Source organism: Thalassophryne amazonica, chromosome 6 (genome assembly GCF_902500255.1).
Source record: "Thalassophryne amazonica chromosome 6, fThaAma1.1, whole genome shotgun sequence".
Lineage (NCBI taxonomy): Eukaryota > Metazoa > Chordata > Actinopteri > Batrachoidiformes > Batrachoididae > Thalassophryne > Thalassophryne amazonica.
The window spans coordinates 44,076,907-44,090,448 of NC_047108.1; the positions used below are offsets into that span (position 1 = coordinate 44,076,907).

A 13,542-nucleotide genomic window follows, 5' to 3' on the forward strand; every position below is an offset into this window, starting at 1 on the left:
ATTGCGTGTAGCAAGGAGAAAACAGAAAGAACTTTTAGAACTTAATTATAATACTTCAAATATGTACTAAGAGAGTCTGGGATTCTATGAAGGCTATCACAAACATGAACCCTTCTAAAAAGCACCTTATATCACCTGATGACTCCAAAATGGCCAATGATTTAAATGATTTTTATTTGAGATACACGACTTCTCTGAAAAGTGTAACAAGGAGCTGGACTCCCTACCCCCCTCTGATAATGCGTCACACAGACTGTGAATTGATCCACAACAGGTCAAACATCTCCTTCGGCGTGCTCCGTTAAAAAAGGCTGCAGGGCCAGACGGGATTTCACCATTTTTGTTAAAAACATTTGCACAGGAGCTTACTGCAGCTTGGTGTCCTGTTTTTCAACAGTCTATAGACACTCACACAGTCCCTGCTCTGTGGAAACGTTCCATGATCATCCCGGTGCCCAAGAAGGCAAACCCCACTGAAAACAATGACTTTAGGCCCATAGCATTGACATCAGTTGTGATGAAATGTTTTGAGAAATACATTGTGAGCAGGCTGAAAATAGATGTATATGGCAAATGAGACCCATTTCAATTTGCTTACAGATGAGGGCGATGCACTGATGATGCTATCTCCACCATCATGCATCTTGTTTTAAAACATCTTGATGACAAGTCATCATATGCCCGATTACTTTTTATCGACTTCAGCTCCGCCTTTAATACGCTTCAGCCATACTTACTAATTCAGAAACTTAAAGTGTTGGACGTCAACCCATCACCAACCATCACTGGTTTCACTCTTTCTTGACAAACAGAACACAGCAGGTTAAGGTAAATTCCAGCCTATCCCAAATCAAAGACATCAGTACTGGAGCACCACAGGGATGTGTGAGTTCACCTGTCCTTTTTACTTTATATACTAATGAGTGTTCAGCCAAGCACCCTGGGAACTACATTTTTAAATATTCAGACGACTCAGCACTTCTGTGCTTACTTCAACAGAATAGTGATTTGGATATCTATCATTCAGAAGTAAGGCATTTTGTTGAGTGGTGTGACTCCACTCAACTAATTTTAAATGTTAAAAAGACAGAGGAAGTCATTTTTGATCCAAAGTTAGTCGGCAATCACAACCCTGTAATTATACACCAGCAACCAATCACACAAGTGCAATCATACAAATATCTTGGTGTCTATATAGACAGCTCCCTTACATGGAACACTAAAGTTGACTGGTTATGTTCCCGCTTGAATCAACAACTCTACTTTCTGCAGCATTTGCATGGAGTTGACCAAAAAATTATGTCACTGTTTTATCAGGCAGTTCTGGAAAGCATTATAAGATATAGCATAACCAATTGGTTTGGGAACCTTCCTGTGTCCCTAAGATCAAAACTAAACTACCTTGTCCTCACAGCAATGAAAATCATCGGTCTGAAACAGTATAACAATCCTCAGTCAATCTTTGATCAGTGTGTGATGAAGCAAGTGGACAGAATTCTTTCTGACCCCTCCCATGTCCTGCACACACAATACGAATTGCTACCATCAGGCAGGCGTTTCAGAGTCCCCCACTGCAGACTGAAGAGATACAGAAACCCCTTTGTTTCTATATCAATCACAGTCCTTAACTAACACCATAACAAACACCGCTAACAATCAGGTTCAGTAGGAGGTCTTAGTATTTGTATGTCTTTTACTTATTTATTTATCTATTTTAATTTTTCTGTCTATGTCTTGTTCTGTATGGGTCATAATTTCTGAGAAGTCCAAGACAAATTTCCCCACGGGGACATTAAAGTATCTATCTATCTATATGTTTTATGTATTTCCACGTGAGGACAGCAGGAACACACATGTGCCTCACGGTAGACAGTTGTAAGGTCAAAACACGGTACATGTTCTCTTGCTGTGACGTCAGAGATCTCAACAGCAGTGGCTCGTGCTCTGTTCATTCAGCTTACAGAACAAAGTGTCACTCTCCTTGTCTCTGCTCTGTGCTTATTTTATTTATTTGTTATGTAATTGTGTATGTAATTATTGCAGTAATTATTTATATACCTGTCCTGGCTGTGTCTCTGTGTTTGTAATGCAACATGTCATGTGCACTAAGCCGTCACTTCCATCTGTCAGTGTGTGACTGGGCAGTGATCAGTTGAGGGGCGGCTTGCTGTACTGTGCGCACATAGACGGCTGGCCAGTATGCTAACACTCTGGCACACCACATGTGTTGCTAGGTTATGCCACACTCATGTGCCACTTAGACACTTTTCACAGACAGTATTTTTCACAAGTGGCGTGCAATTCCTCCTTAGTGCGCCAGTCGGCTTCAACTGTGTTATGTGTGAGGGGCCCTTAAACATGATTGGCTTATATGAAACCTGGTTGAAACTTACTGTCCTCACTTTAAATGAAGCCAACACAGTAAAATCACCAGTGTTAAATTAACGCTGACAGTGAACATATGGTCCCACTCTGACTAGAGTGGGACCATATGTAAACTGGCAGTGTTAACTCAACATTGTCAGTGTTAAGGCCTCCTGACACAAGCATGACTTTGATTCACGCACTTACACGCCCGTTGTTGTGATGATCCCACCCGCTGGATGTCGTTCTTTGTTCGACTGCCTGCCACGTGCTCTGTGCTGGACGCTGTGTATATAAAATAAGTATTTCATATCGGATTAATCATTTTCTCTGTAAACTGGCTGTTGAAAACAGCTGTAATCGCTTTCTGAATCACAGAGGACCGCTCCAGCTTCAGCGAGTGGTGACGTCAGCGAATTGCATCAGAGTGCAGCTCGTCTGAACGATTATAACAAGAAGTTAAATGTCTCATAAACATACTTTAACAGCTGCAGTCAAGAAGGAAAGAACACACAACTATTTTATCAAGCCATGACAATGTAAACATGACAAATAATTCCCCTTTTAGATGGCTCAAAATGCTTTGTGCAACTCGTTAGGTGCGCGTGAACGGCTGAAGCTGAAATGGTCCTCTGTGATTCAGGAAGCGATTAAAGCCGTTTTCAATGGCCAATTTGCAGAGAAAATTATTAATCCTACACGTAATAATTTATATATGCAGCCTCCAGCGCAGAGCGTGTGGCAGCTGGTAGAACAAAGAACGGCGTCCAGCTGGGAACACAGCGGGTGGGATCGTCACAACGATGGGCGTACAAGTGCGCGAATCAAAAGTCATGCTTGTGTCAGGAGGCCTTTAGTTTTGCACTGGTGATTTTACTGTGTACCCACCTACATACACATTTATTCATGTTCCTTGCAATACAAAGCAAGGCAGAGGTGTTGCTTTAATTCACAAGTCTGTGTTTAGTTTAACAGTTCTTGGGGGTCACAAATGGAACTCATTTGAACATTTGGCTCTCTGCACCATTCATGGTCAGAACAAAAATCAGACATGTTACTTTGTCATTTTTTTGTGGGCCTCCAGGCCCACATGTCATGGTTTGGCCCTCTCTGGGCTCCTGTTATGGTTTTGCCATCTGTCTGTGATCCTGCCCAGTGATTTTCTGCTTGGTTGTTTTCTCTTGCCTCATAGTTAGTGCTGTTTTAGTTTTGCCTCTGCCCTTTACTTACTTTGTTGTTGTTCTGCTTTTCTGTTTCTTTTCAGTCACTGATTGTATGTACTGTCTGTTTATATACTGTTGCTACATGTAGTTCCGTTCTAGCTTAGTCTTGATTTTTTTCCTTGTTGAACTTTTTTGATCTAATTTTATTTTCTAGTTTCTGTCTGATTTCTTTGCTTCTGTTTACTTAGTTTCACTTTCCTGCACTCTCGTGCACCTACTGAACTCATCTTTGTCACATCCTCACCTTCATCACACCTGACTCTTATCACGTCCTGATTACCCCACCTTCATTTAAGCCCCGTCTTTCAGGTTCTTCACTGCTTGTTCGTTGTGCTCCATGCCTTGTGCTTCTGCCCTTGTTCCAGCCCTTATTGCTCTTTTTCACGCCATAATTTTGACTTTGATCTGGTTGTCTTACTGTGTATGACCCTGCTTGTGTTTTTTGTACTCTGCTCTCGTCTCTGCCTGCATACTCAGTCTCAATGTGTTTTGTGAACATTGCTTGTTTTTGACTACGCCTCAGCCCAACGTCTGCCTGTTACCTCTGTATTGCTGCCTGCCTACCCGTGTACCGAACCACTGCTTTGCCCCCAGATAAAGCCTTGTGATAATTCCTTCATCTCTGCGTGTGGGTCTGCATTTGTGTCCTCTACCTTTTGTGCCACTCGTTCAAGAATCCTGACACCACAAGAGAAGCACTGAAATAAAAAAAAAAATCCAACCTTTGGCTGCAAAAAATACAGTTATTCACCTGTTGGTCTGAAATCCTAATCCCCCTTTGAATTAGTTTAATTGGAACCTAGTGGTTCTGCCATTGTTGGAAGCATTTCTGGGAGGCCTCTTTTGGAATGGTGTCCAGCTGGGATGTCTTGTTCCGTGTGATATCTTCTTGTGATTCAAATTGAGTCCTTTTTAGTGCCATTTTGATCTTGGGGAACAGCCAAAATCAGAGTAAACCATGGAAGGAGAGTAGGGAACCTGCTGAACCACAGCAGTGTTGTGTTTGGCCACAGAAGCCCGAATCATATGAGCAGAATGGACGGGTGCATTGTCATCATGGAGCTACCAACTTTTCACTGCCCACAGATCCTGTCGTTTATGATGCACAACATCACGAAGGCAACGTAGGATCTCCTGACAATACTCTTTCTGAATATTTTGGCCTTCTGGTGTGTACTCATTATGCATCATTAATGAAAACGGTCGACATAACTTTGATATTGCTGCGCACCTGTCATGCTTACGTTGGCCTTGGTGATGTTGGATGTTTCCATAGAAATGACTGAAATTTGGTTTCTGTGTTGTACCCATGAATCTGTCTCATCACCAGTGATGACAGTGCTCAGGAAGTCAGGGTCACTGTTTGCACGTTCCAGCATGTTCCGCAAGACTTTCAGTTGCACGAATTTCACTGACACTCTTCACATGCCCAAATACCAGGTGGGAGTAAGTCACCATCAAGTCATGAATCAGAAAGTCCCAAGTCAAGTCTCAAATATTAATGACCAACAAGTGTTTGCAAGCTGACTTGAGACTTGCAGATTGATGACTTGAGAATGACTTGACAGTGACACTCCTACCACTGCCAAAAACTCCATTAAAATGGAATGTACCAAACCTATGCTTATCTGCACCTTGTCTGCAAGTTCTTGGATTGTGACACGACCATCACCATCAAAGTCTGTATTCTTTCAATCACTTGGTCATTTTGGGTTGTGGATGGCCGCCCGGAAAGTGCTTTTGCTCTGACACCTGTCCTACATATTTTCCATGTCCACCTACTCCAGTCACACCTGGTCAGCTAACACTGGTGTTTCCCAGCTCTTGATTGGCTGAGCACACCTGACTGAGTTAATTAGCTTTGGGTAGAGTAGAGACAGTTGCAAAACATGCCGGGCAGGTGCTGTCCAGGAGCAGGGTTGGAGAGGATTGAGTTATACCAGTCATTTTATTTGCGTTATGTTCAAGGCATTGTGATGCAATACCTTTGCTGAAGTCGTTCCTTCGTGTTATATCTTTAATACATCACTTCTGACGAATGTGGTTCCCAGCTCTTTTAAAACAGCTGTTGTTGAACTAGTCCAAAAAGCTTGGTCTTGATCCAGCAATCCCGAAGAACTATAGGCCAATATCAAAACTTCCATCCTTATCAAAAATTTTGGAAAAAATTGTAGCAGAGCAGCTCACTTCTTTTTTTAGAGAGACATCAAATTTTAGACAAATGCCTGTCAGGTTTTTTCAAAATGCACTCAACAGAAACTGCATTACTTAAGGTTTCAAGTACACACATACAACAATACACATAGTTGTGATTTTATTTGATCTCTCAGCACTGCTGAGCATAAGATTCTGATCAATAGATTGAGATGTGGTTGGGCTCCCAGGAGCGGTTTTAGAATGGTTCTCCTCATACCTCTCTTAATGAAGTTTTAGTGTTTCTATGAATCTGTTTCTATCTGAATTGACACAGCTTACCTGTGGGATACCTTGGGGTTCTGTCTTGGGCCCAATACTCTTTCTTGTATATTTGCTTCAGATAATTAGCAAGTAAGGTGATGTGTCTTACCATCTTTATGCTGATGATATCCAGCTGTGCTGTTCTTTTAAGCCCACTGAGTTCCACAAATTATCTTCCTAAACTAAGTGCTTGTCTAACATCAACCAGTGGTTAAGTGATAGTTACTTACAACTGAACTCTGAGAAGAAGAAGATAAACTTTATTGATCTCACAGAGGAGAAATTCACATAACAGAAAACAGAAACTTTAATTGTTGCCCCTGACAGTGTCATTCCTTTAATAAAACAGCACAGTGGCCCTTTAGCCTCTTCTGTCCAGCCCTATGTGCAGAACCTAGATGTTATTTTTGACTCGGCAATGTCCTTGAAGCGTCATTGTAAACAGTTAATAAAAATTTGTTTCTTCCATCTCCGCAGTATTTCTAAATTGAAACCCCTTATTGTCAAGGTTGAATTGGACATGGAAATATAGACTGGAATGGACGTGCGTGCCTCAGTCTATTAGCGTCGCTCAGGACAGGAAGGCGCCATTTCTAAGGGTGGAGATGTGATGATCATCAATAATAAACTGACTGCTTTTTTTGCACTAGCGCCGCTATTTCTTAACAGATTTTAATAAATGTAGGCTTGTTTTAAAGCCCTTTGAAAGCTCTTTCCAATGAACCTATGCATGTGTGAGTGGAAAATAAAGTTTTATGTAAAATGCAGAAATTTGTGGAAATTATGACAAACTGTGCTGCTTTTCTCACTCTACTGTCGCTATTTGTTAACAGATTTTAATAAAAGTAGGCTTGTTTTAAAGCCCTTTAATTGCTCTTTCTAATGAACCCATACATGCCTGCATAGAAAAAAAAATGTTTTATGTAAAGTGTGGAAATTTGGGGAATTTACTGTGTTTTTTTTCCCCTGTCATAATAATTCTCGATGGATTTTTATAAATGAAGCCTTGTAAGTTGTATTCAAGCTGATTAAAAGCTCGGATAAAAAAAAATCCTTATGTATTAAAATATAAATCTGAAGTATGCCTTGCCATACATGTTGCCATAACATGCCATATATATATATATATATATATATATATATATATATATATGATTTTTACTAGCATTTTATTACAAGTAGATATAAAGCCATTCACCATCCCTGGTTCTCAAGACCAGGCACCTAAGTGGGTCTACTCTACTCTTTTCTATTCTCCTATTTTACTCTTCCTTTTTAGATATACCTTTATATACTAGCATAGTTCCACCTTACAATTGGAATATAATATATGATATATCTTACTGAATTTTCTTATCATATTAAACAAGTATATAAACATTTTTGTATTTTTGTTTCCGTATTTGTATGCATGTGAACGCAGCTTAATGAAAAGAACTTACGGCGTTGAGTTATAGTCTCAGTATATCGACATTAAATAGCGACATAACGACTTTAAAATAGACATTTGTTTTACATAATTACATTAAGGCTATTGTACAGTTGATTTTAGTATTCGAGAATTTGTTTTTGTAGTTCATGCAGTTGATGGTGAAACACTGGCTGCCTTTTTTCCTTTCATTTCGCTTCTGTTTAACAGGCTCAAGGCGCTCTCTCCACCCTTAGTAAATGGCCGCCGTGTGGCACGCCGCTAGTCACGTGACGTCCATGCCAGGGCTCTATTTCCATGGAATTGGAGATGATTATTCACGCTTTTATATCCTCACGTCTGGACTATTGTAATAGTATTTGTACCTGACTAAATAAAAAGGAGCTTGACTGCATTCAGGTCTTCCAGAAGGCTTTTAACTGGAACACACGACCCACATCATCCCTGTTTTAGCCTCCCTTCACTGGTTACCAGTGAATTTTAAAATACATTTTTAAAATCTTGACCCTAACTTTTAAAGACTTCCATGGTTGTGCTCTACCTTACATTTCTGACCTGCTACAGCTTCACACACCAACCTGCAGTTTGATGTCAGTAGGACAGATGTTTAGTTGTGGTCCTAAAAACCCATTTCAAGCTGTGAGTTTGCTCATTTGAAGCAGTAGCACCTAAGCTGTGGAACGCGCTAGCTCTGTCCCTTCACTGCCTAGAAGCTGCTGATGCATTTAAAAGACAATTAAAGATTTTTCTTTTTAAACAGGTTTTCAGATAGACAAGGGGTTTTTATTGTTTTATTCTTTTTAGTGTGTTTTCCTTGTTTTTAAAATCTATGTTTTAATATACCCTGTCTATAGTTTATGTATTTTACTTGTGTTGCTTTGTGAAGCACTTTGTGTTTCCATATCTTTCCATTTACTTACTTATAGCAAATGAGAATTCAATAGCTGCATGTGTTCACTCTAAGACTGACTGCTAGTGACTGGGTGTTGGAAAAAAAAATCATGCATGCAGAAGAAGGTTGTCTATCTCGGCTTTCAATGCTTACCAGTCCAGTAAGTATCAGTGAAATTGTGGAGAGCTGGACATGTCCAAACTTGTCCTCTGACACGCCGAAACAGAGGTGTTCCTTTGTCTCGCTTCCAAAGCAAATCGGTCTTTACGCGCGAAGCCTCCGCGCGGCTTTCCATGACAAAATCTCTTGTTAAAAGTGAAATCTGCTGGAAAATGGCTGATGTCCAGCTCTTGCAATAACCAGAGAAAGAGCACACAATGGTCTCGTATCCACAGAGCCATCCATTTAAAAATGGTCCGGTGGCTTGTGCCGCGTCGTCACAGCTCGGAGCGCTGAGCGCGGCGCGCTGAACGTCCTTAAAGGGGTCCTTAAAACTGTAGTAACAGACCTTATTCTCTGTGAAGCCCATAAAATTTTCACCGAAAGCCAGATAAATTTTTCGAATGGTTTCCAGGTGCCAGTCTCTAACAGCTTCTGAAAAAATTCTGATGGAAAAAAGTCCTTTTCATTCCGCCATTTCCAGACAATGAAAATCCGACGAGGGGGCGGGACCACTCCTTCCCAAGGCGTGCTCACAGGCGAATGACGTCACCGACAGGCGTGGAAAAACTCACGCATGCGCACGAGGGTTCAAGCATGTCTGACGTAAAAACATATGAATGAAATCCATATAGTTTTTGAAAAAATAAAAAGGACCTTTACTTTATTGACAGACCTCCTATATCTCCTTATGACAGCTCGCACACTTAGAAGGTCAGACACTTTTTGACTGCACCTTGTATTCCAAATTTTTAGATGAATTTCGTGAGGTTATCCCTGATTTGCTGACTTCACTATCCATGTAAAATAAGCCATCTGATCCCCCCAGCAAATCTTTTATGGGCATTATGGGAACACCAGGATTTCATCAGTGCATTCAGGGACTGACCCACTATAGCAGAAACACCCTGGGTTTGGTCCTCTTTCATAAAATTACTGTCTCAGATATTGATATTGTTTCTCTTACGTCAGCTGTTTCAGATTACTCACTTATTTGACAGTTTCACTACCCTCTCCATTGGGATGAGATGATTATTTGTCATCTCTGCATCACATGGATTCCTCAACCATAAATTAGCTTGGAGATGGACTACTGGGTATCTTAGCATCACTTTCTGCACATGATCAATCAGTAGATAGGCTTGTAGACAGCCATGTGGTTGTATTCCAAAATATTTTAAATCTGGAGCAATTAAACCAATTCTTGAGAAATCTAACCTGAAAACTATAGACCAATATTGAATTTATCCTTTTGCTCTAAAATCCTTGAAGAAGTAGTTTCACAGCAGCTTGTGAACCATCTCACTGAGATTAACCTCTGAGCCACTGGAATCTGCATTTCGAATGCACCATTCTATGGGAACAGCACTTACTAAGGGCCCGATCCCACTGGGGAGACGATTAATCGCGCATGAATTGCGTATACAAATTTCGGGCGTTTGTTGTCATCCGCAACAAAATTAGCCTGAAATGACAAATCCTCAGTATGCATTATGGATATATTAATGTATAGCGAATATATGATGAACGCATGTATTGAGGAAACAGATCGGATGCATTGCGATTATCACAGAGGTATTACAGATATATTGTGAAGGCATCGCACACGTGATGCGGGAACAGCTGTTGTATTGCGCATGCAATTGCTGGACTTGGACAAGTTGATTGTTATTGTAATGATCATAGAGTTGATGTTCATGTTGTCATGCAAGGGTTAACTATTCATGAGTTTGGGGAGCGGAAGGGGGGAAGCCGCTCCTGGTTGTGAGACTGTTTTTTTAAAAAAGAGAGAGTTCAGCGTGAGTTGCGGCTGTAACAGCAACTCTTCCTTTTGTTGGAGTTAAACGTTCTGAAAGAAAACTGAGATCCACGGCTGACTTCTCTGCAGCTGGGGTTTTACAGTATGTTGTTGGATCGCAGGAACTATCACACTACATCTTTGGGGATCCATAACTACATCTGTACGTCTCCACAGCTGGACTGGCACTGACTGGCAGGTATGTCAATTTCTGCCACATATAGTACTTTGGGTTTACGTGACGTGTTTGTTATGCATTCGCAAATTGTCCGCAAATCAGATGCAAAGCAGACGTAATACAAACGTTTTATCCATGGCCAATCTGTATGCATTTACGACAACTTATTTTAGTTTGTGATGCGGATGTGATGGACACGCAATAAATCCATTTTACACACTGTCCCAGTCTGCTGCCAAGCCGCAATACCCCGTCAGTTGCGGATATCAGGGGATACACAGCGCATAGATTATGTATTGCATATGTAAGGCGGATGTCATCTGCAACCAAAATTTTAGGCAGCTCAAAAATCCTAGCAACGGAAAAACATGCCTCTGTGAATAATTTCAGATGTGTGCGGGTGTCGGTCGACTCATACAAGCATGTTTCACAGATACTGCAGATGTTTAGCGAATATGAGCCAATTTTGTGTGCAATCCATATGCAAATCTTCCTAAATGCCAGTTGATGTTTCTTGAACTGTTCTTTTGGCAGAGTGGAATGATTATACAGCACAAATTATATAAGGCTGAGTGGATCCTTGTCATTTGATTCATGCTTTGTATATCACATGACATGGATTATTCATCCCATTTGTGTTGTGTTGCATTTAGTGTGCAATGTGGTTCCATACGTTTTGTGCCATTGCACACTGTGACCATCGCCCACTAGTGGGGGTGACATTTAGCTAAACATGGGGGAGTTTGTTTTGCTAAGGAATGATGATTTGAAGGAGCTAATTGATGGTGCTAATTCTTCTAACACACACACATGAAGCAAATTCGCTATGCAATAAGCCATCTGGAGGAATGAAGCGCTGTTAGGATGAAAAGCTGGCCAAATTTCTGATGCGATTTTTCGCTGGACTGAGGAAGTACACAAACTCTCTTTTTTTTTTGGAAGTACACAAAGTCAGTGCATGGCATCACAGATTACATCGTCAGAATTATTTTTTGAACTATCTAACTGGTTTTCCAAGTTGACTGAGAACAGTTGTACCTCCTATTTAATGTTCTTGTTGGACTGTTGATGCCACAGTAGCAGTGATGCACCAAATGTAAGTCCCTGTTCTGTTATTTATAAATTAATAAAATATGAAGTGACAAGGATCTATTTTAGCTGTTAGATAAAACAATGAAGGTTTTTCATTCTTTCAGTGGAAAGAATATTTAATTTGCTGAAAGCTGGAATGTCGCCTTGTTGACTGGAACCTCATGAAATATTCACACCAGTAAACTCATAAACATTCATTATTTGTATTTATATAATGGCTGAGTGGATCCTTGTCATTTGATTGGCGCTTTGTATGTCATGTGACATGGATTATTCGTCCCATTTGTGTTGCTTTGCATTTAGACTGCAATTTGGTTCCATATGCTTGGTACCTGCATGCTGCGAACCCCACCCACTAGTGTGGGCAGCGTTTAGCTAAACATGCTGAATTTGTTTTGCTGACGGACGACGATTTGAAGGAGCTAATTGGCGGTGCCAATTCTTCGAACACACACAAACAAACAAACCCACTGCGCTGTAAGCCATCTGGAGGCATGAAGAGCTGTTAGGAGGAAGTTAGAATGAAAAGCTGGACTAATTTCTGACGTGATTTTTTTGCTGCACTGAGGAGGTACACAGACTTTTAAAAATGTTTTATTTTTTTGGAAGTCCACGAAGTTGGTGCTCGGCATCGCAGACGTTGTCAGAATCATTTTTGGACTCCTATTTAAAGTTTGTGTTGGATTGTTGTCAGAGCAGCAGTGATGCACCAAAGCTGGACAAATTTCTGATGTGTTTTGCTGGCGTGAGGACACAGTCTTTTATTTTTTTTGGAAGTACACAAAGTCAGTGCAGTGATGCACCAAAATGTAAGTCCCTTTTCTGTTGTTTATAAGTTAATATGAGCGAAGCGTCACGCAGCACCGCAAAGCTCACTCATTGTACAGGGCGTCCTAAACAGGAAGTGCCAAAATTCAAATCCACAGTAAAACAGGAAATGTTCAAATGTCAAACACTTCCTGGATTGACAGACGAGATCCCATGGAATCTCGTGGGAACTCAGTGGCAAGCTCACACTCTTCTTCTTCTTCTTGGTTGTCGGCAGGCTAGACACGGTCAGTGCATTGCTGCCCCCCTCAGGTCATAAGACACAGAACACCTATTAAATGTCAATGAGATAGACACAACACCCCTATATTTTCCAATACAAGCCAGAGTTTTTAAAAAAAAAAAACCCACCAAATTCGCTCTCTCCTTTGGGGAGGCTCCATGCCCCAGTAACGTCCTCAGAGAAAAGGTACTACAACCCAGATCTACCAAACCGCGAAACATGACCCTTCTATCCTCTGCATACAAAGGGCAGTGTATTAGCACATGAAGAACAGATTCAGTGACACCGCAAAAATGACAGCAACCGTCCAGATGTTTCCCAAGCACATACAGCCCACTGTTTAAGCCACAATGACCCAGCCTAAGCGTTGCCAACTTCACATCATCGTGACGTGAGGCACCCAGTGACAAATTACCCTGCTCTACTTTTGAAACAATAGTGTGAAGGTGTCTACCCTTGGTCTCAGTATCCCAAATGTGCTGCCACTGCTGGTGTATACTACCATTAACAAAACCACGGCACTCCATTCTACTAAAAGGAATGTGAAACAGGATGGTGTCAGTCCTTAAGCCGGCCTTAGCAGCAGCATCAGCCATTTCATTCCCATGAATTCCCATGTGGGCTGGGACCCACAGAAACCCTACACAACACCCAGCCTCCCCAAGTTTAAACAGCAGTCCAACTTAAACCCCTCCTGAAGAAGGATCATCTCTCTCCTCAGCAGACCATCTGCATCAGTATTAATGTCACTGGAGACCCGCTGGAATGCTTTCGCCAAGAGGTCAGCCTTTACTTTATTGTCGACAGCCTCTATAGTGCCCTCTTTCAAAACAGGAACCGTGACCCCTTTGCTAATCCCAGCCATACGGCGCATCATATTCCAGACCTGTCGAAGTGGA

The 13,542-nt window shown here is 41.2% G+C and overlaps 1 long non-coding RNA gene across 1 annotated transcript; it reads right to left on the minus strand.

Annotated features, from left to right (window-relative positions):
- Positions 1-406: 406 nt before the first annotated feature.
- LOC117511609 lies at positions 407-12,738 on the minus strand. The gene is made up of 3 exons (XR_004560994.1): positions 12,610-12,738; positions 7,642-7,650; positions 407-422 (listed from the first exon to the last, which is right to left on the minus strand). It is a non-coding gene; the product is annotated as an uncharacterized LOC117511609 (long non-coding RNA).
- Between the last annotated feature and the right edge of the window lie 804 nt (positions 12,739-13,542).